Raw genomic sequence first — 21,355 nt, forward strand, 5'->3', positions numbered from 1 at the left:
TTCATATCCTGGATGCTCTCCTTCTGATCTAGCTCCCTGCTAATGTGCCTGGGAAAGCAGTGGAGAATGGCTCGAGTCCTTTTTCCCCTATGCCCACTTGGGAGAACCGAAGAAGCTACTGGCACCTGGCTTCATCCTGGCTCAGCATCGTTTATTTTGGCCATCTGGGGAGTGAACCAAAGAATGAAAGATCTCTCTCTCTTTTTGGTCTCTGTCTCTTATTCTGTGTAACTCTGCTTTTCAATACAGATGAATAAATCTTAAGCAAGAAATCAACACAACATACCAACCTGGCTGTAAAATAGAGTAGTCAGCACTGTGTTTTCCCAACCTGTCAACATGAACATTGGAGGCACGACATGGCCACACCCAAACCATCCAGAAGTTGATCTTTTCTGTTAGTCTTTTCTGAACATCAGCACTGGTACCCTGGTGTGTGTCTGGAAAGCAATGTATTTAAAAACAGAGCGGAAAAAATGCCTAAAAATGAGACTCGATCTTTTATACCAGCTACTCGTTCTTCAGTATGTGGATTTTTACTATCTGCACTGTTTGTTTGTTTGTTTTTTCGTCCACGCAGATTCAATCAATTGTTGTGGCCAATGAGTAGCTGGCTCTGGCACAGTGCATCTCACACTGTGGACTACAGGAGGCTTGCTTGAGCCTTTCTCCATTCCTCTCTGTTACAGGAAAAGGAGCAACTACAGATGTCAGCACCTTGCCATCTGGTCCTTCCACTTGATAGCTGTGTGATCTTCCTCAATTCCTTTTTTTTGACAGGCAGAGTGAACAGTGAGGGAGAAAGACAAAGAGAAAGGTCTTCCTTTTCTGTTGGTTCACCCTCCAATGGCCACTGCGGCTGGTGCCCTGCACTGATCCAAAGCCAGGAGCCAGGTGCTTCCTCCTGATCTCCCATGCAGGTGCAGGGCCCAAGGACTTGGGCCATCCTCCACTGCACTCCCGGGCCACAGCAGAGAGCTGGACTGGAAGAGGAGCAACCAGGACAGAATCCGGCACCCTGACCGGGACTAGAACCCGGTGTGCCGGTGCCACAGGTGGAGGATTAGCCTATTGAGCTGCAGCGCCGGCCTTCCTCAATTCCTTTGATCTCTCTGTGCTTCAGTTTGCTTATCAGTAAGATGGAGACAGTATAAAAGCATCTGTCTCATAAGATTGTTATGATCATTAAGCTAAATGAGATGCTACATGTGGACAGCTTAGAGCTGCACATGTCCGACAACAAGTGTGATGAAATGTAAGTTATTATTTTTACATTGAATTGCTATACTTTATGTATTTCAGCTACATTCATTTCATTTGTTCCATGTAAAACCATGTGGATAAACCAGACCAGAAATTAAAACCTTCCTTTGCAGTTAAGGCAATTGAAATTTAGTTAATTTGACTCTAGAAATACTATTAATTCCAGAAACTAGGCATAGCCTTATGACTCTACAAGCCCACAGTGCTATCACACAAAGTCTATACCACCTCACAAATTCAGACAGACATTCTACATAAATGTTAAAGCAGGCATCACTAGATGTACTTGTGGTTGTCACATGGCCACATCAAGAAGTGAACAAAACATGGATCCACAGCATGTGTTCTGCTTTACCTCCTTGAGCATACTAGTGCTGAGGCCAAGGCAACTTCGACCACCTGACATGGTCAAAGCAGAAGGTCTTTCTCAGCAAGGCATGATACGACACAATTCTATAAACAGGGTAACCTTAAGGCTCCACTAAGAACCTATTGGAACTCATGAAAGAGTTTGGTCAAGGACAGCATATAAAATTAACACAGAAAAATCAATAGCTTTTGTATATGCAGACAATGACATGGCTCAGAAACAATTTCCAACACCAATACTACTCACAACAGCTAAAAAAATTAAATACCTTGGAATAAATTTAAACAAGAAGTCAAAGATCTCCACGATGAAAAGTACAAAACATCAAAGAAAAAAAATAGAAGACACAAAAATATGAAAAATTTTTCCATGTTCATGGATTGGAAGAATTAATATCATCAAACTGTCCATACTACCAAAAGCAATTTACAGATTCAATGAAATCTCAATTTAAATATAGACAATATTCTTCTCAGATAAAATATGCTTCAATTCATATTGAAACACAAGAGACTCTGAATAGTAAAAGCAATTTCATACAACAGAAACAAAGCCACACGTATCATAATATCAGATTTGAAAAAATGCTACAGGGCATTTATAATCACACAGCCTGGTATTCCCAATACATGTGTATGTGTTTGTGTGTGTGTATGTGTGTGTGTGTGTGTGTGTGTGTAGACCAATGGAATAGAATAGAAACTCCAGAAAATTGATTCTGCATCTATATCTTTGACAAAGGAGTTACAAGGAGCCCCTGCAGCAAGAACACTCTCTTCAAAAATGCTGGTTGAAAAAATGGATCCCTGCATGCAGAAGTTGAAATAAGACCCCTACTTGGGCAGAGCCAAGATGGCGGAATAGTGAGGGTGTGCACCGATAGTCCAGGAAAAGATAGTTTAATAAAAGTGGAGTTACTGTAGCCTCAGGAAAAGGCTCAGGAAAAAATTGCAGAGGAAACTCTTCCGGATCTAGTGGATGTAACACGGAGGACCTACGGGGAGAGCAAGGTCGCCCACCAGGTGGAAGCCAAGCTGCAGAGTCTGTGCACCAGCACTGGAAGGGGGGGTGAGACAAAAACTTCTGTAACCTGAGACATTGGCGGGGAAAGGCAGAAGAGCCTAGAGGGAATGAGGCCTGAAGCCCCACTGGGGAAACTTCACCAGGCTGACTGGAGGAGAGAAAAAAATGAATAAATAAGGGAAACCGGCATGGACACTAGCCTCTCTCTCCACTCACCTTACAAAGCAGAGCAAGATAAAGAGCAGGCACCATTTTGCGTATGTAAAGCAGTGCCCACCATTAGCCAAGCAGAAAAACCTGACTCTGGTGGGGAGAAATAACAGGAGGTTAGGACCTAGTGAAGGTGTGGAGCTAACGAACTGAGACTGTGAAAATCTGAGGGTGGGCGAGAGAACTCACAGAGTACACAAACTCGGTAACCTTGGCAACCCGGTGAGAGACTGCAGAGAAAATTGAGACCACACTGAGGGCTGCATAAACTCTTTGTGTGGTCCCAGGGGTAGAGCAGAGGAATACCCACAGGAGCCAGATTTCATACATCAACTACCCTCAATTCATCTCAGCTGTGCGGAATTACTTCCCAACTGAGTCAAAAAAAAAAAAAAAAGAGAGAGAGAGAGAACGAGAACAATCTGGGTGAGTCACCTTTGGCACAACCTTAACCCTGAAGAACCAAACAGAGCTCTCTGGCCACACCCATCACAGCCTCTAAGGATCCATCAAAAGCAGAGAGTCCACTTAATCTAGAGTCATAGTATAACGAGAAAAAGCACCACAGCGAAGAAACCAAGAATATCTTCAATATGCCAAACAACAAACGCAGAAACCGAGGTAACAAGAACAAGGAAGACACTATGATGCACCCAAATGAAATAGACACCCCAGTTCAACATTATGAAGATGATGAGATAGAAGAAATGCAAGAAATGGATTTCAAAAAATTGATAAGAACATTAAGAAGTTCTCAAAAACAAATCCTTGAACTACAGAAATCCTTAATGGACAGGGTAGAAAATCTCTCTTGTGAAAATGAAATATTAAGGAGGAATCAAAATGAAATGAAACAACTAGTAGAACATGAAACTGTGATAGTGAAAGGAAATCATAATGAAATGGAGAATTCAATAGATCAAATGACAAACACATTACAGAGCCTTAAAAACAGAATGGGTGAAGCCGAAGAGAGAATATCAGACTTAGAAGACAGAGAACAGGAAAGTATACAGTCAAACCAAAGAAAAGAAGAGGAAATTAGAAATCTAAAAAATATTGTGGGGAATCTACAGGATACTATTAAAAAAACCAACATTCAGGTTCTAGGAGTTCCTGAAGGCATGGAAAGAGAGAAAGGATTAGAAGGCCTTTTTAGTGAGATACTAGCAGAAAATTTCCCAGGTTTGGAGAAGGACAGAGGCATCCTAGTACAGGAAGCTCATAGAACCCCTAATAAACATGACCAAAAGAGATCCTCACCACAACACGTTGTAATTAAACTCACCACAGTGAAACAGAAAGAAAAGATCCTAAAATGTGCAAGAGAGAACGTCAGATTACATTCAGAGGATCTCCAAATAGACTCACAGCAGACTTCTCATCAGAAACCCTACAAGCTAGGAGGGAATGGCGCGATATAGCCCAGGTACTAAGAGAGAAAAACTGCCAGCCCAGAATATTATATCCTGCTAAGCTCTCATTTGTGAATGAAGGTGAAATAAAGACCTTTCATAGCAAACAGAAATTGAAGGAATTTGTCGCCACTTGTCCAGCCCTGCAAAAGATGCTTAAAGATGTGTTACACACAGAAACACAGACACACGGTCATCAATATGAAAAAAGGTAAAGGAAGGAAACCTCACAGCAAAAGATCACAGGAAGTTCAAATCATATATTAGAAAATATCTTTGGCAAATGTCAGGGCAAAGTTACTACTTATCAATAGTCACATTGAACGTTAATGGCCTGACCTGTCCAGTTAAAAGACACAGATTGCTTGATTGGCTTAAGGAACAAACCCATCTATTTGCTGCTTACAGGAAACACATCTTTCGAACAAAGATACATGCAGACTGAAAGTGAAAGGCTGGAAAAAGATACCATGCCAACAGAAATGAAAAAAGAGCAGGCGTAGCCATCTTAATATCAGACAACATAAACTTTAACACAAAAACTGTTAGGAGAGACAGAGAGGGGCACTATATAATGATTAAGGGATCAATTCAACAGGAAGATATAACGATTATCAATGCATATGCAACTAATTACAGGGCACCGGTTTATTTAAAAGATTTGTTAAGGGACTTAAAGAGAGACTTAGACCCCAAAATAATAGTACTGAGGGAATTCAATTCTCCATTTTCAGAAATAGACAGATCATCTGGACAGAAGATCAACAAGGAGACAGTAGATTTAAATGACACTATAGCCCAAATGGATCTAACAGATATATACAGAACTTTCAATCCTACAGCTAAAGATTTTACATTCTTCTCAGCAGTGCATGGAACCTTCTCTAGGATTGCCCACATACTAGGCCATATAGCAAGTCTCAGCAAATTCCAAAGAATTAGAATCATACCATGCGGATTCTCAGACAATAAAGGAATGAAGTTGGAAATTAGCAACTCAGGAATCCCTAGATCATATGCAAACACATGGAGATTAAACAACATGCTCCCGAATGAACAATAGTTCATAGAATAAATTAAAAGAGAAATCAAAAATTTTCTGGAAGTAAATGGGGATAACAGCACAGCTTACCAGAACTTATGGGACATAGCAAAAGCAGTGTTAAGAGGAAAGTTTATATCAATAGGTGCCTACATCAAGAAATTGGAAATGCACCAATAGATGAGCTTTCACTGCATCTCAAGGATCTAGAAAATCTGCAGCAAACCAGACCCAAATCTGGTAGAAGAAGAGAAATAATTAAAATCAGAGAAGAAATCAACAGGATTGAATCCCCCCAAAAAAATAAACAAAATTGACACCCCATTGGCCCAACTAACTAAAAAAAGAAAAGACCCAAATCAATAAAATCAGAGATGAAAAAGGAAATGTAACAACAGACACTACAGAAATAAAAAGAATCATCAGAAATTACTACAAGGACTTGTATGCCAGCAAACAGGAAAATCTATCAGAAATGGATAGATTCCTGGACACATGCAACCTACCTAAATTGAACCAGGAAGACATCAAAAACCTAAACAGACCCATAATTGAGACAGAAACTGAAACAGTAATAAAGGACCTACCAACAAAGAAAAGCCAGGACCAGATGGATTCACTGCTGAATTCTACCAGATATTTAAAGAACTAATTCCAATTCTTCTCAAACTATTCAAAACAATCATAAACGAGGGAATCCTTCCAAATTCTTTCTATGAAGCCAGCATCACCTAATTCCTAAGCCGGAAAAAGATGCAGCACTGAAAGAGAATTACAGACCAATATCCCTGATGAACATAGATGCAAAAATCCTCAATAAAATTCTGGCCAATAGAATACAACAATACACCAGAAAGATCATCCACCCAGACCAAGTGGATATATCCCTGGTATGCAAGGATGGTTTAATGTTCGCAAAACAATCAATGTGATACACCACATTAACAGACTGCAGAAGAAAAACCATATGATTATCTCAATAGATGCCGAGAAAGCATTTGATAAAATACAACACGCTTTCATGATGAAAACTCTAAGCAAACTGGGTATGGAAGGAACATTCCTCAATAAAATCAAAGCAATTTATGAAAAACCCATGGCCAACATCCTATTGAATGGCGAAAAGTTGGAAGCATTTGCACTGAGATCTGGTACCAGACAGGGATGCCCACTCTCACCACTGCTATTCAATATAATTCTGGAAGTTCTAGCCAGAGCTATTAGGCAAGAAAAAGAAATTAAAGGGATACAAATTGGGAAGGAAGAACTCAAACTATCCCTCTTTGCAGATGACATGATTCTTTATTTAGGGGACCCAAAGAACTCTACTAAGAGACTATTGGAACTCATAGAAGACTTTGTCAAAGTAGCAGGAGATAAAATCAATGCACAAAAATCAACATCCTTTGTATACACAGGCAATGCCACGGCTGAGAAAGAACTTCTAAGATCAATCCCATTCACAATAGCTACAAAAACAATCAAATACCTTGGAATAAACTTATCCAAGGATGTTAAAGATATCTACGATGAGAATTACAAAACCTTAAAGAAAGAAATAGAAAAGGATACCAAAAAATGGAAAAATCTTCCATGCTCATGGATTGGAAGAATCAATATCATCAAAATGTCCATTCTCCCAAAAGTAATTTACAGATTCAAAGCAATACCAATCAAAATACCAAAGACCTTCTTCTCAGATCTGGAAAAAATGATGCTGAAATTCATATGGAGACACAGGAGACCTCGAATAGCTAAAGCAATCTTGTACAACAAAAACAAAGCTGGAGGCATCACAATACCAGATTTCAGGACATACTACAGGGCAGTTGTTATCAATACAGCATGGTACTGGTACAGAAACAGATGGATAGACCAATGGAACAGAATTGAAGCACCAGAATTCAATCCAAACATCTAGAGCCAACTCATATTTGATCAAGGATCCAAAATCAGTTCCGGGAGTAAGGACAGTCTATTCAACAAATGGTGCTGGGAAAACTGGATTTTCATGTGCAGAATCATGAAATCATGAGGAAAGACCCCTACCTTTCACCTTACACAAAAATCCACTCAACGTTGATTAAAGACTTAAATCTGTGACCCGACACCATCAAATTATTAGAGAGCATTGGAGAAACCCTGCAAGATATTGGCACAGGCAAAGACTTCTTGGAAAAGACCCCAGAGGAACAGGCAGTCAAAACCAAAATTAACATTTGGGATTGCATCAAATTGAGAAGTTTCTGTACTTAAAAGAAACAGGAAAGTGAAGAGGAAACCGACAGAATGGGAAAACATATTTGCAAACTATGCAACTGATAAAGGGTTGATAACCAGAATCTACAAAGAGATCAAGAAACTCCACAACATCAAAACAAACAACCCGCTTAAGAGATGGGCCAAGGACCTCAAGAGACATTTTTCAAAAGAGGAAATCCAAATGGCCAACAGACACATGAAAAAATGTTCAGGATAACTAGCAATTAGGGAAATGCAAATCAAAACCACAATGAGGTTTCACCTCACCCCGGTGAGAATGGCTCACATTCAGAAATCTAGCAACAACAGATGCTGGAGAGGATGTGGGGAAAAAGGAACACTAACCCACTGTTGGTGGGAATGCAAACTGGTGAAGCCACTATGGAAGTCAGTCTGGAGATTCCTCAGAAACCTGAAGATAACCCTACCATAAAACCCAACCATCCCACTCCTTGGAATTTACCCAAAGGAATTTAAATTGGCAAACACAAAAGCTGTCTGCACCTTAATGTTTATTGCAGCTCAATTCACAATAGCTAAGACCTGGAGCCAACCCAAATGCCCATCAACAGTAGACTGGATAAAGATTATGGGACATATACTCTATAGAATACTATACAGCAGTCAAAAACAATGAAACCTGGTCATTTGCAACAAGATGGAGGAATCTGGAAAACATCATGCTGAGCGAATTAAGCCAGTCCCAAAGGGACAAATATCATATGTTCTCCCTGATCGGCGACAACTAACTGAGCACCAAAGGGGAAACCTGTTGAAGTGAAATGGACACTATGAGAAGCAGTGACTTGATCAGCTCTTGTACTGACTGTTGATGTACAATGTAATACTTTATCCATTTTAGTATTTTTTGTTGTTCTAGTACTATTGGTTGAACTCTGTGATTAACACACAATTATTCTTAGGTGTTTCAATTTTAACTGAAAAGTTATCTCTGTTAAATATAAAAGTGGGAATAAGAGAGGGAGGAGATGTACAATTTGGGACATGCTCAATCGGACTTGCCCCAAATGGTGGAGTTAGAAATGCACCAGGGGATTCCAATACAATCCCATCAATACTGCATGTACTAATGCCATCTCACTAGTCCAAGTGATCAACTTCAGTTCACAGTTGATCACACTGATACGTCTAAGAGTCAAAGGGGTCACACAAACAAGACTAGTGTCTGCTAATACTAACTGATAGAATAAAAAAAAAGGGAGAGAACAATCCAACATGGGAAGCGGGATACACAGCAGACTCATAGATTGGCAGATGTCCTAAACTCTGTCCTCAGAATCAGCCCTTAATGCATTCGGATATGGCTGAAGAGCCCATGAGAGTATTTTAGGCATGGAAAGCCAAGACACTCCGGAAAAAAAAAGAAGACCTAAATGAAGGATCTCTGTGAGTGAGATCCCAGTGGAAAGAACGGGCCATCAAAGAAGGAGGTACCTTTCTCTGAAGGGAGGAGAGAACTTCCACTTTGACTATGACCCTGTCGGAATAAGATCGAAGTTGGCGAACTCAACAGACTTCCATAGCCTTGGCAACTCATGACTAGAGGCTAGGTAGATTACTACGCCATAAACAAGAGTGTCAAATTGTTAAGTCAACAACAGGAGTCACTGTGTACTTACTCCTCATGTGGGATCTGTCCTTAATGTGTTGTCCAATGTGAAGTAATGCTATAACTAGTACTGAAACAGTATTTTACACTTTGTGTTTCTGTGTGGGTGCAAACTGATGAAATCTTTACTTAATATATACTGAATTGATCTTCTGTATATAAAAATAATTGAAATGAATCTTGATATGAATGAAATGGGAGAGGGAGCGGGAGATGGTAGGGGTGTGAGTGGGAGGGAAGTTATTGGGGGGGGGAAACCAATGTAATCCATAAACTGTACTTTGGAAATTTATGTTTACTTAACAAAAAAAGGTAGAAAGAAAGAAGAAAGAAAGAAAGAAAGAAATACCCCTACCTTATAGCTTGCAGAAAAGTCCACTCAAAATGGCTCAAAGACTTAAATCTATAACCAGATACCATCAAAATACTAGAGATTATTGAGGGAACTCTGCAAGACATTGGCATAGGTATTGATTTTTGGAAAAGACACCAGTAGTAAGGCAATTGAAGTCTAATTGACAAATAGAATTGCATCAAGCTTGCAGCTTCTGCACTGCAAACGAAACACTCAGCAAAGTGAAGAAGAAACAAAATGGAAGAAAATATTTGTGAACTATGCAACTAATAAGGATTAATATCAGACTATATAAAAAGCTGAAGAAACTCAACAACCACAAAACAAACAATACAGTTAAGAAATGGGCAAAGGACTTGAAGAGGCATTTCTCAAGAGAGGAAATTCAAATGACCAACAGACACATGAAAAAAAAATGCTCAGAATCACTAACCATCTGGGAAATGCAAATCAAAAGCACAATGAGTCTTTACCTCACCCCAGTTAGAATGGCTCTCATACATATCGATAAACAATAAATGCTGGCAAGGATATGGGGGAGATTATCCTCCCTGTGGCTTAGCAGGTAAAGCCGATTTCTGCATTGCTGGCATCCCATATGGGCGCTGGTTCAAGTCCAGCTGCTCCACTTCTGATCCAGCTCTCTGCTATGGCCTGGGAAAGCAGTACAAGATGGCCCAAGTCCTTGGGTCCCTGCAACCACTTGGGAGACCCAAAAAAAGCTCCTGGCTCCTGGCTTCGGATCAGTAGAGCTCTAATCATTGTGGCCATTTGGGGAGTGAACCAGTGGATAGCAGCCTCTCTCTCTCTCTCTCTCTCTCTCTCTCTCTCTCTGCCTCACCTTCTCTCTCTGTGTAACTGACTTTCAAATAAATAAATAAATTTTTTTTTATAAAAAAAAGGATATGGGGGAAAAGGTAGCCTTATCCACTATTGGAGGGAATGTAAACTTAAACAGCCACTGTGGAAGACAGAATGGACATACCACAGAAATCAAATATAGACCTAGCATATGACCCAGCCATTCCACTCCTGAGAATATACCCAAAGGAAATGCAATCAACATATGAAAGAGTTATCTATAACCCATGTTTATAGCAGCTCAATTTGCAGTAGCTAAGACATAGAATCAGCCCATGTTTCCATCAACTGAAGACTAGTTTTAAGAAATTATGGTATAGGACGGCGCTGCAGCTCAATAGGCTAATCCTCTGCCTTGCAGCGCTGGCACACCAGGTTGTAGTCCTGGTCAGGGCTCCAGATTCTGTCCCAGTTGCTCCTCTTCCAGTCCAGCTCTCTGCTGTGGCCAGGGAGTGCAGTGGAGGATGGCCCAAGTACTTGGGCCCTGCACCCCATGGGAGACCAGGATAAGCACCTGGCTCCTGCCTTTGGATCAGCGCAGTGTGCCAGCCGCAGTGGCCATTTGAGGGTGCACCAACGGCAAAAGGAAGACCTTTCTCTCTGTCTCTCTCTCTCACTGTCCACTCTGCCTGTCAAAAAAATTATGGTATATATACATTATGGAATACTACTCTATTATAAAAAGAAATGAAATTCTTAAGGGCTTATTCTGAGGCCAGAGTGCTGTTGAGGACATCTGCCATTCTATGAGTTTGCTGTGTATCCCGCTTCCCATGTTGGATCATTCTCTCCCTTTTTTATTCTATCAGTTAGTATTAGCAGACACTAGTCTTGTTTGTGTGATCCCTTTGACTCTTAGACCTATCATTATGATCAATTGTGAACTGAAATTAATCAATTGGACTAGTGAGATGGCATCGGTACATGCCACGTTGATGGGATTGAATTGGAACCCCCTGGCATGTTTCTAATTCTACTGTTTAGGGCAAGTCTGATTGTCTAAATAAGATCGGAGTTGGTGAACTCAAAAGGCTTTCCATAGCCTTGGCAACTCATGACAAGAGCCTAGGGTGATTACTGACACCATAAACAAGAGTGTCAATTGTTAAGTCAACAAAATGAGTTGTTGTGCACTTACTCCCCATGTAGGATCTCTGTCCTTAATGTGTTGTACAATGTGAATTAATGCTATAACTAGTACTCAAATAGTACTTTATACTTTGTGTTTCTGTGTGGGTGCAAACTGTTGAAATCTTACTTAATATATACTAAATTGATCTACTGAATATAAAGATAATTGAAAATGAATCTTGTGGACGCCACGGCTCACTAGGCTAATCCTCCACCTGCAGCACCAGCACCCTGGGTTCTAGTTCCGGTTGGGGTGCCAGATTCTGTACCGGTTGCTCCTCTTCCAGTCCAGCTCTCTGCTGTGGCCCAGGAAGGCAGTGGAGGATGGCCCAAGTGCTTGGGCCATACACCTGCATGGGAGACCAGGAGGAAGCACCTGGCTCCTGGCTTCGGATCTGTTCTGCACCTGGCCGCAGAGGCCATTTTGGGGGTGAACCAACGGAAGGAAGACCTTTCTCTCTGTCTCTCTCTCTAACTCTGCCTGTCAAAAAGAAAAAGAAAGGAAAAGAAAAAGAAAATTGAATGGGAGAGGGAGCAGGAGATGGGAGGGTTGCAGGTGGGAGGGAAGTTATAGAGTTATAGGGAGAAAAAGCCACTGTAATCCAAAAGCTGTACTTTGGAAATTTATATTTATTAAATAAAAGTTAAAAAAGGATGCAACTGAAAACCATTATACTTAGTTAAGTAAACCAGTCCCTAAAAGACAAATACCATATATGCTTCATTGTCTGCATTAAAATTAAGATAGCCTAATATATTACCTAAAAGATATTCTATAGAATTGAAATTGACACTGTGAAATTTGATTATTTGCAAAAGCACTTGTCTCAACAGTTGAGGAAGTGTTTATCTTGTACTAGTTGTTGAACTCTTTGCTTAGTGTAGGGTTAATCTTATGAGTATAAAGTTAACTGAAAATAGATCTTCATTAAAAATAAGAATGGGAATAGGAGAGGGGGGAGGATGAAACATGGGAGTGAAGATGGGAGTGAGTCTACAGTGTGAAGAATCACTTTTTCCTAAATTTGTATATAAGAAATGCATAAGTTTCTACACCTTAAATAAAAGGTTTCTAAGTAAAAAAAAGAAAGAAAGAAAGAAAAGCTTACCCTGAAGTTGCTCCTTTAATCATAACACCTCCTATAATTAGAAGCCAATATACTCAATCAAACTTGAAATAGATAAACTAGTTCCCAGTAAGGAAAGGTCCCAGTGAGGGCCCCGGGAGCTCATTCTAGGCAGTAGTGGGGTTCTCATTCTGTGGAGTTGGAAACTATTCCATAAACTGGACCAAATCTTGGATACTTGGGCAAGCAGACGCCAAAGGGTTCTGGAAGGCAGCTGGTAACGTGTGTTCCACAAATTATTTGTGGGATGTTGGTAGGCATTGGTAACATATGTTCCACAGATGCTTCATGGGACATCATGCAGCTTTAGACCCCTTTTTGCCCATTTTAAGGGGGTTGTGTGTGGTGCCGAGTAAAACTGAATAAAGTATTTATCTCCCCCTGATTGTGCTACAAGAGAAATAGTCTCTAAAATGGTATCTGATACCACTGTTTCTTCACACACTGCTAGCAAATATGTTGCTAGAAAATACATTGCTCAAGAGAAAGGAGCACAAGATTTATACACAGGAACAACTACAGTAGGTGTACATGTTCCTAGATGGTGGATGAGAAGCATGACTTCTGAAAGGCTATCTAAACTTTGTGCTTCTTTTAGTGGGTTGCCAGCTTACTACATTAGGAGTCAAACAACTAATGGCAAAATCCATTTCTGTTTAAATCAGACCATTCTGGAGTGGACTAAGGACCTTAATCATCATGATTTCCTGAGTAAAACTCGGGAAACAGATGTGTGATCTGTCTATATGGTTGAAATTTTATTTACTCAATTTATGTTGGTTCCCTTTGTGGTACCCCTTCTAGGGAGTGCACCTCAGTGTCTTGTTATTATCCCCCTGCTGTCACAGGTTCCCTGGAGCACAGGTTCCTCTTCTCCTCCTGGTGCTCATCATCATGGTCCCCTGGTACACTGCATTTTCTCACGAGTATTACCTGTTGGTTTGTAGCCTTCCATCCTGTGTTAAATGGCCCTACTTAACCAGAACTGCAAAAATATAAAAAATCGTATAACTAACCAGATGTTAAAATGTGTGAATCTCACACTGGCACCACATAAATCCACTATGGTGGTGACAATGGTGTCAATTCCCAAGATCTGATCAGTCTCTAAAAACTGAGAGGGGGATCAAAAGGAATGCATTGTTAAGTTAAATTCACTTGTCTCCATGAATTGAGTTTCTTCTTGATGAACTGGAGTCTGACATGGTCTGTGACCAAACTGGACCCTAACCTAAGAGCATTTCTTTCTCTCACAGTAGCCAAATCCCAGGCACACATAACCAGTCTAACTTCACCCTATTAGACCATGTCCAGATATAGCGAATCCCTAGTTGGAGACACAAAGCTGTGTCTGTTCGAGTACTCACTGCTTGAATAGGAGAGTGGAGCTCATCTGAACCCCTCTGTTCTGACCCATAATCATTATTTCTTGGATAACTACTGTTACATTAATTTTGTCCAAAGTTTTTAAAAATACGATGTTATAAAATTTTAAAATAAATGTTAATTTCATTATATAAATTTATTTTAAATAAAAGTAGAAAGAGGACTGATTAATAATTTTTAAACTTTTTTATAGTACCATCTATTACCCACTTTTGGTTCTCTTCATGTATGCACCAAAGTTATTGTCTAGAAATATTTTAGTAGCCTAATATGAATTTTCTTCAACTGACCTACTCTGTGCTGTTAATGGCAAATATAAGTTGTGTGGCCCTAAATAAAAAATCTAAAGTACATCAAAATCAGAATGTTTTTGAGCACTAACTTGATGACAACAGTGTAAAATTCCATAGCATATAATTTTGTTTAAAGCAAAAATTTACTGAAGTATCATGAAGTAATGAGTTAATCCACTGCATGCAATGGCGGCATCACATTTGGATCCTATGAAAACTTATTTCTATGCATTGCTTTAGAAAAGTCAGTAAAGATAAGAAAGGATGTCTGCATTCAGGCTGTCTGATAGAAGTGATGTCGTGAGTGCTGTCTTCTATCTGTCTGCATTCAGAGGCTCAGCTGGGAGGATTTTTCTTCACTCCCCAAAAGGAGGTGTAAACATTGCCTGCAACACAGCCAGAACCCATGGAGAGCAAGACTGAAGCCCACCAGAAGTCTCTCAGGTCAGTAAGGATACATCTGACACCATATCTTTCAAGTAAATAAACACTGAAAACTTTTATTTAAAATGTTGTATGAAATTACAATATTGAAAACAAACTGAAGCTACAGTCAGTGTTTCACTTGCATGGGCTGGAGAAGCCAGGGAGCTGACAACTTGCCCAGACAGGCCTGGGTGGGGAAATGAGCCCGCAGCTGGGGCAGTGCCATCTCACAGGTGTCAGGGAAGTGCACCTGTCCCCATGGGGGCTCCTGTGCTTGACAATCCCACAGGCAGGGCTGAGGTGACAGAACAGTGATGGCCTGGAGGGAGATGAGTTGCTGCCTTCCTTCTTATAACACATCCTGGGCCACAGTTCACAAACTCAGGAACACTCCTCCACTCAGCTGGGTGAGTGTCTGTGTCTCAGATTGTGCACGGGGAGCTCCAGCCCCAGGCAGGGTGGGTGGGAGGAGCAGGCTTTTCCACAGATAAATGCAGTGCTCTCAACAGAGTGATCTCAGAACTCACTAAGCCCCATAACTAGCCAGGGCACTCCCAGTGGAACGTGATCTTCATGACTATTGTAAGCACCTAGATCTATACATTTGTGATGCTATATTTGAATTAGAACTTGCTTAGCAATTTCTGATTTTAATTAGTACAACACAATTATTGGATGCATTTATGTGAAACTTTATCTGTTAAGATACCAAATCAGAATTAATTCAGAATGACTTATCTATAGCTTAAGATTAAAAGTATATCACTATATTCCTAATATTTAAGGACTACTTAAATAGTGATGATGTTATAAATATGAGAACTAGCAAATGATGTGCAGAACATTACATTCATTTTATTTTAATTATTCCTAACACAGAAAAGTTTTTCCTTGCTGCCACAGAACTACCTGGAAGCCTCAATTTCTGCTGCATATCAAATATCAGTAGGCTGCTGCCTGACCACTTTACAAAAGGAGGATGGTACCTCCAGTGTGGCTGCAATATTTCCTTAAATTAATTTAATATGTTGTGTTTGTCCATGTCTATGAACTATAAAATGTTCTGTATGTGATGTATTATTGTATAAAATACAATAATATTGATATGTAAAATGTTCTGTATGTATGTATTATTGATGACATAGTAATTATCTGCAAAATTTCAATGACATATTTTTATTATAAAAACACTCTTTAAATTTAGTATCTCTGGTTATTTCTTAGAAAGTTATAAAAAGAGTTAGCTTAGTAAGATGCATATTCACAATGAGGATGTTACAGCTCACTGCTTAGCATCTGAATCCTGTGGGTGAGCGTCCTCTAGTGTCTATATCTTTAGAATGGAAGCCAGGTTGGAAGCAGGGCCCCACTGAAAACAGAAAGCTGGGACGTGACCATGACAGAGACTGTGCATTGGTGGCTCATAAGGCATCAAAAATCTCAAGAAATTAAATCAGTAGATTTTATTGATTCATTCAATGACTGTTAATTCATTTATTTATGACTGTCCTAGTCATTTGAGTATTTTGTTTTAAATTGCTCTCGTTAAAAGCACCTGCATGTCTTGTGTGGGAGGAGGGTGTCTCCTAGGAGAGGCCCAGGCCCACGTGATGGGTCCCTGGAGAGGGTGATGTGCCCTCCCTTGCCTTCCTAGAGTAGAAGGACACAGTTCATGAGACTCCGATCTTCTTCCTGGGACTCCTAGGGATGCAATGGTAAACTGAAACCCATGGAAAACTGTCGCTCCCCCTCTTCGTGGAGGAATGACACTAAACCCTGCCTAGGCTTCATATCCGAGTCATGGCACCATTATGTCGCTCCCCGTCTTCGTGGAGGAACGACACAGGACCCTGCGCTGTTCTTTTGTCTGCTCGGCCCTCCCCGGGTTTGCTGCTGGTTCTTCCCGGGTTGGCTACCGTCCCTTCCACCTCCGTGGAAGGGCGGTTCCCCCTGCCACCTTCCGCACTTCCGCAGGGGAGTGGCATACCGCCAGCCGGCTCTCTCGGGGGCTGCACAGGTATTCCTTCAGATAGATGTTCCCTTTAGATGTTCCTGGTGCATGTTGTCTCTCTCCTCCTTTATAGTCCTCTTCCACCAATCCCAACTCTGCTACCCACACGCCGAGTACGCTGCTCTCCTCCAATCAGGAGCAGGTCCTACAGTTTATTGGTTGAACTGGAGGCAGCTGTGTAGAAGCTGTTTCCCTTCTCAGCGCCATATTGTGGGAAAGCAGATGCATAGAATAAGTCTTAATTCCAGTAACTTAGTCTAGTCCGAGTTGCTCCCCACAGATCCCCCTTTCTTTTTATTTTTGGCGTTGATACGCGCCTGTCTTCGGTGCCCTGCGGCACACACTCTGCTCTGCTTGCTAGAGTTGCCCACAGGTGCTTACAAGCCCTACCAATCAGGCAAACCGAGTCCGGGTCCTCTCTTCGCCATGTTGTGAGGAGGTTTTTAGGCGCTGATGCGTGCCTGAGTTTGGTGCCCTGCAGCGCATGCTCTGCTCTGCTAGAACTGCCTGCAGGTGCTTACAAGCCCTATCAGGCAAACTGAATCCAAGCCTTCTCATTGCCGTATTGTGGGGAGACTTATTGATGTTGATTCGTGCCTATCTTCGGTGACCTGCAGCTCATACTCTGGTCGAGCTGCCTGCTGGTGCTTATCGCCTAACCAGGCAGACTGAATCCAAGCCTTCTCATTGTGGTATTGTGGGGAGACTTATTGATGTTAATTCGTGCCTGTCTTCGGTGACCTGCAGCGCATAAGCTGCTAGCCGCCCGCAGGTGCTCACCACCTCCCTAATCAGGCAGACCGAATCCAAGCTCTCTCATTGCCATGTTGAGGGGAGGCCTTATTTTTCTCTATTTCTCTATCTCCGGGCATTCCTATCTCTCCTATTTTACTTCTATCTACCAGCATTCCTATTTCTCTCATTTTACTTCTAAACTTCTGTTTCTCTTATCCCAGCGGCTTCCCGGCGCCCGCCCCGAGGCTGCTTCTCGGCGCCTCACCGCCCCGCGGCGGCTTCCCGGCTTTGCGCCGCTTCAGCCTGCGCTTCTCTCATCTGCGCGGCTTCCCAGCGCCCACCCTGTGGCGGGCTCCCGGCTCTGCGCGGCTTGGCTTCCTGTGCTCCGCGGTCTCCACGCCCTTCGCGCCCGCACCACGGCCTTGCGCCAGCCCCGCGTTCCCTATCTATTCACGCCCCGTGCTCTCTCTGCACGCGGCGGCTTCCGCGAATCACACAGCGTAGCTCACATTTCCGCCACCGGTATTCAGTGCAAGTTCCCCGGACTAACCTGGCGAATTCCAACCTGGCGGCCCACGTCTCTGCCTCTGGTTCCAGATTTTCGCCTTTTGCTCCCCGGGCTGACTTGAAGAATTCCAAGCTGGCTTATGTCTCCGCCTCGGCCTGCTCCCGCGGCTTCAATTTCCCTAACATTTTTCTCTACCCGGTATGTTTCCCTAACTTTTCTTCCAACAACAATATTCCCCTCTCATTTCTCCCGGCTTCTCCCCACAGTCCGCATCCGAGTCCAAGCCTCCTCCAGGTTTCACTTTTGCTTTCAATCTCCTAGCTTCCCCGCCATAGTCCGCATCCGAGTCTATGAAAGCTTTCACTTTCGCTTTCAATTCTAACTTCTTTCCCACAGTCCATATCCGAGTCTATGCCTAGGCTTTCAATAGCTTCTTCCGGCACCTTTTCCGTCCGGCTTTCCCCTAGGCTCTTTGCTAGACTCTCTCTCCGGTAATTTCCCACTTCTTCCCATTTCTTCCCTCCTAGGTTTCCTATCCGAGTCACGGCACCATTATGTCGCTCCCCCTCTTCATGGAGGAACGACACTAAACCCTGCCTAGGCTTCATATCCGAGTCACGGCACCATTATGTCGCTCCCCGTCTTCGTGGAGGAACGACACAGGACCCTGCGCTGTTCTTTTGTCTGCTCGGCCCTCCCCGGGTTTGCTGCTGGTTCTTCCCGGGTTGGCTACCGTCCCTTCCACCTCCGTGGAAGGGCGGTTCCCCCTGCCACCTTCCCCACTTCCGCGGGGGAGCGGCACACCGCCGGCCGGCTCTCTCGGGGGTTGCACAGGTATTCCTTCAGATAGATGTTCCCTTTAGATGTTCCTGGTGCATGTTGTCTCTCTCCTCCTTTATAGTCCTCTTCCACCAATCCCAACTCTGCTACCCACACGCCGAGTACGCTGCTCTCCTCCAATCAGGAGCAGGTCCTACAGTTTATTGGTTGAACTGGAGGCAGCTGTGTAGAAGCTGTTTCCCTTCTCAGCGCCATATTGTGGGAAAGCAGATGCATAGAATAAGTCTTAATTCCAGTAACTTAGTTTAGTCCGAGTTGCTCCCCACAGAAAACAGAAGGGTTACATTTTGTTTCTGCCTCGTTTGTGCTGACAGGATGTTAAATGTGCAAAATTTTTAGCCTAGGATTTGTGAAAACTGCTCTGGTGGTTTTCTGTCTCCTATCCTTGCAGTGTCACCTCTCCTGCCCGTTCTTCTCCTTGATGGACAGAGAATAAACTTTCACAAGATTAGAATATTATGCCATTCTGTGATGCAGATTTACACTTACATACATGTCAGGCAGAATGCAAAGAACCGTATTCCTTCCTCTTTGCCATTAAGATAATCCCTTTCAACCTAGGATGCTACTTAAAAATGCCCTTTTCTCCCAAGCTGGCGTTGGAATCACAGCCAACACCCTCCTCCTCCTCTTCCACATCTTCACATTCCGCCAGGATTGCAGGCCTAAGCCCAGCAGCCTGACTGTCTGTCACCTGGCCCTGGTGCACACAGCCATGCTCCTCACCGTGGTGCTCCTGGCATCTCCGGACCTGTTTGAGTCGCTGCATTTCCAGAACGACTTCAAGTGCAAGGCTTTGTACTACACAGGAAGGGTGATGCAGGGCCTCTCCATCTGCACCACCGGGGTGCTGAGCACCATACAAGCCGTCCCAGCACCTCCTGGATGGCAAAGTTCAAACATAAACTTGTGAACTCCATTACTCGTGCCTATGTGTTCACGTGGACGCACACTTTGGTGTCCTCTGGTAACCTGTTCTTCTACATTGTGCCCTTTTCCAATCTGAACCAGACCAATCTGATGATTCTAAATAAATACTGCTCCCTCTCCCCCATGAGCTCCCTCATCCGATACCTGTTTTATGCCCTGACAACATCCAGGGATGTCTCCTTTGTAGGCGTCATGCTGCTCTCCAGCGTGTACCTGGTGAATCTGCTGTTCAGGCACCAGAGGAGGGCCCAGCACCTTCACAGCGCCAGCCTCTCCCCAAGACCCTGCCCAGAGAGAAGGGCTGCCCAGACCGTCCTGCTACTGGTGGGTTTCTTTGTGTTCATGTCCTGGATGGACTTTCTCATCACAACCTTCCCAACCTTGTTGTCAGCCTATGGCCCAGACGTCCTGAGTGTGCACACACTTGTGAGCAATGTGTATGCCACTCTCAGTCCTTTGGTGCTACTCAGTTCTGATGGAAGGGTGAGCCATGTGCTGCGAAATGTGCAGCAGGTGTTCACTAGCATTTAACATTAGATTCTCATGCTGTCAGTTTCATTTAGGACAGCATAGAATGTGCCGTCCTATTAGTGGTAATGTGTGGGGTAACGTTTTAGTGCATCTCATGGCTTTCACAGCTGAGGTTGCCAAGAGCAGTGTGGTCCTCTATTCCAGCCCATAGTGGACTTCCCTCTTTCATTCTCAATCACAGATCGTCATTCAAGAAATTTCTAATTTAAGTAAGTGTAAATTAAATCTTAGGAAGCTCCCATTTGTGTCCAGCCTCTCAGCATTTTCTTTGGAAATTGTTCAAGTTTATGTTTATTGATTCAGACTATGTCAGCTGAGTCGTGATTTCTGCCAACATTCTCCATGCTCACTTTTGTGTCTCTGGTTTAGTGGTCAAGGTGTTTGGGGTCTCACCTTTCTGGGCTGTGTCTCTTTTATTCTCACTTCTAAATGTTTTCTTCTAAGAGTTTTTCCTTGCTTTTATGATGATTGACTATGACTTCTGTTAACTATGTTGATTTATCTCTTTTTGAAACACTACATGTTTAAATTCAAGTATTTTTGTCTGATTATAATTTTTGGATATTTGTTTACCACCATGTATTTGATTACTCATTCATTTCATATGTTCCAAAAAAATTGGTCTGTTTTACTCATCATGCTGGTTTCCTTTGTTTATAGCAATATTTATATTAAAAAATCTCTCCCTCATCACTATATTCATTTTACTCAGTTTTCTAATTCGCTAGTCCTGTCATCATCTCAGTTTAATTTAATGGGTTCCCCATACACTGTCTCTTAGCTTGATACACTTTGCTACTGCTTACCTTATATTTGGGTCTCATTCAAATATGCTTTTATACTATGTAATCTTTTTTCTTTTCCAAAAAAGTAAATAACAGAATTCCTTTAGCTTATCATTATTTTGTAACATTATGAATACCTATAATGTACAAAGTTTTTCATATGCTTTCTTCAGACACCTTATGGATAATTTCTTCTGTCCTTTGTGATGTTACACCCAGGT

At 42.2% G+C, this 21,355-nt stretch overlaps 1 long non-coding RNA gene and 1 pseudogene across 1 annotated transcript in view; both read left to right on the top strand.

Moving 5' to 3' along the window:
- The window catches only part of LOC127487626 (uncharacterized), an 80,696-nt gene extending 59,782 nt beyond the window's left edge, over positions 1-20,914 (top strand). Inside the window, exon 4 of the long non-coding RNA XR_007914646.2 lies at positions 14,701-20,914. This is a non-coding gene — a long non-coding RNA (uncharacterized lncRNA). The remainder of the gene's footprint in view (positions 1-14,700) is intronic.
- Positions 19,623-20,349, top strand: ORYCUNV1R-PS1516 (vomeronasal 1 receptor oryCunV1R-ps1516 pseudogene; annotated as a pseudogene).
- Positions 20,915-21,355: the final 441 nt, after the last annotated feature.

The sequence above is a fragment of the Oryctolagus cuniculus genome, chromosome 6, assembly GCF_964237555.1.
Source record: "Oryctolagus cuniculus chromosome 6, mOryCun1.1, whole genome shotgun sequence".
Taxonomy (NCBI): domain Eukaryota; kingdom Metazoa; phylum Chordata; class Mammalia; order Lagomorpha; family Leporidae; genus Oryctolagus; species Oryctolagus cuniculus.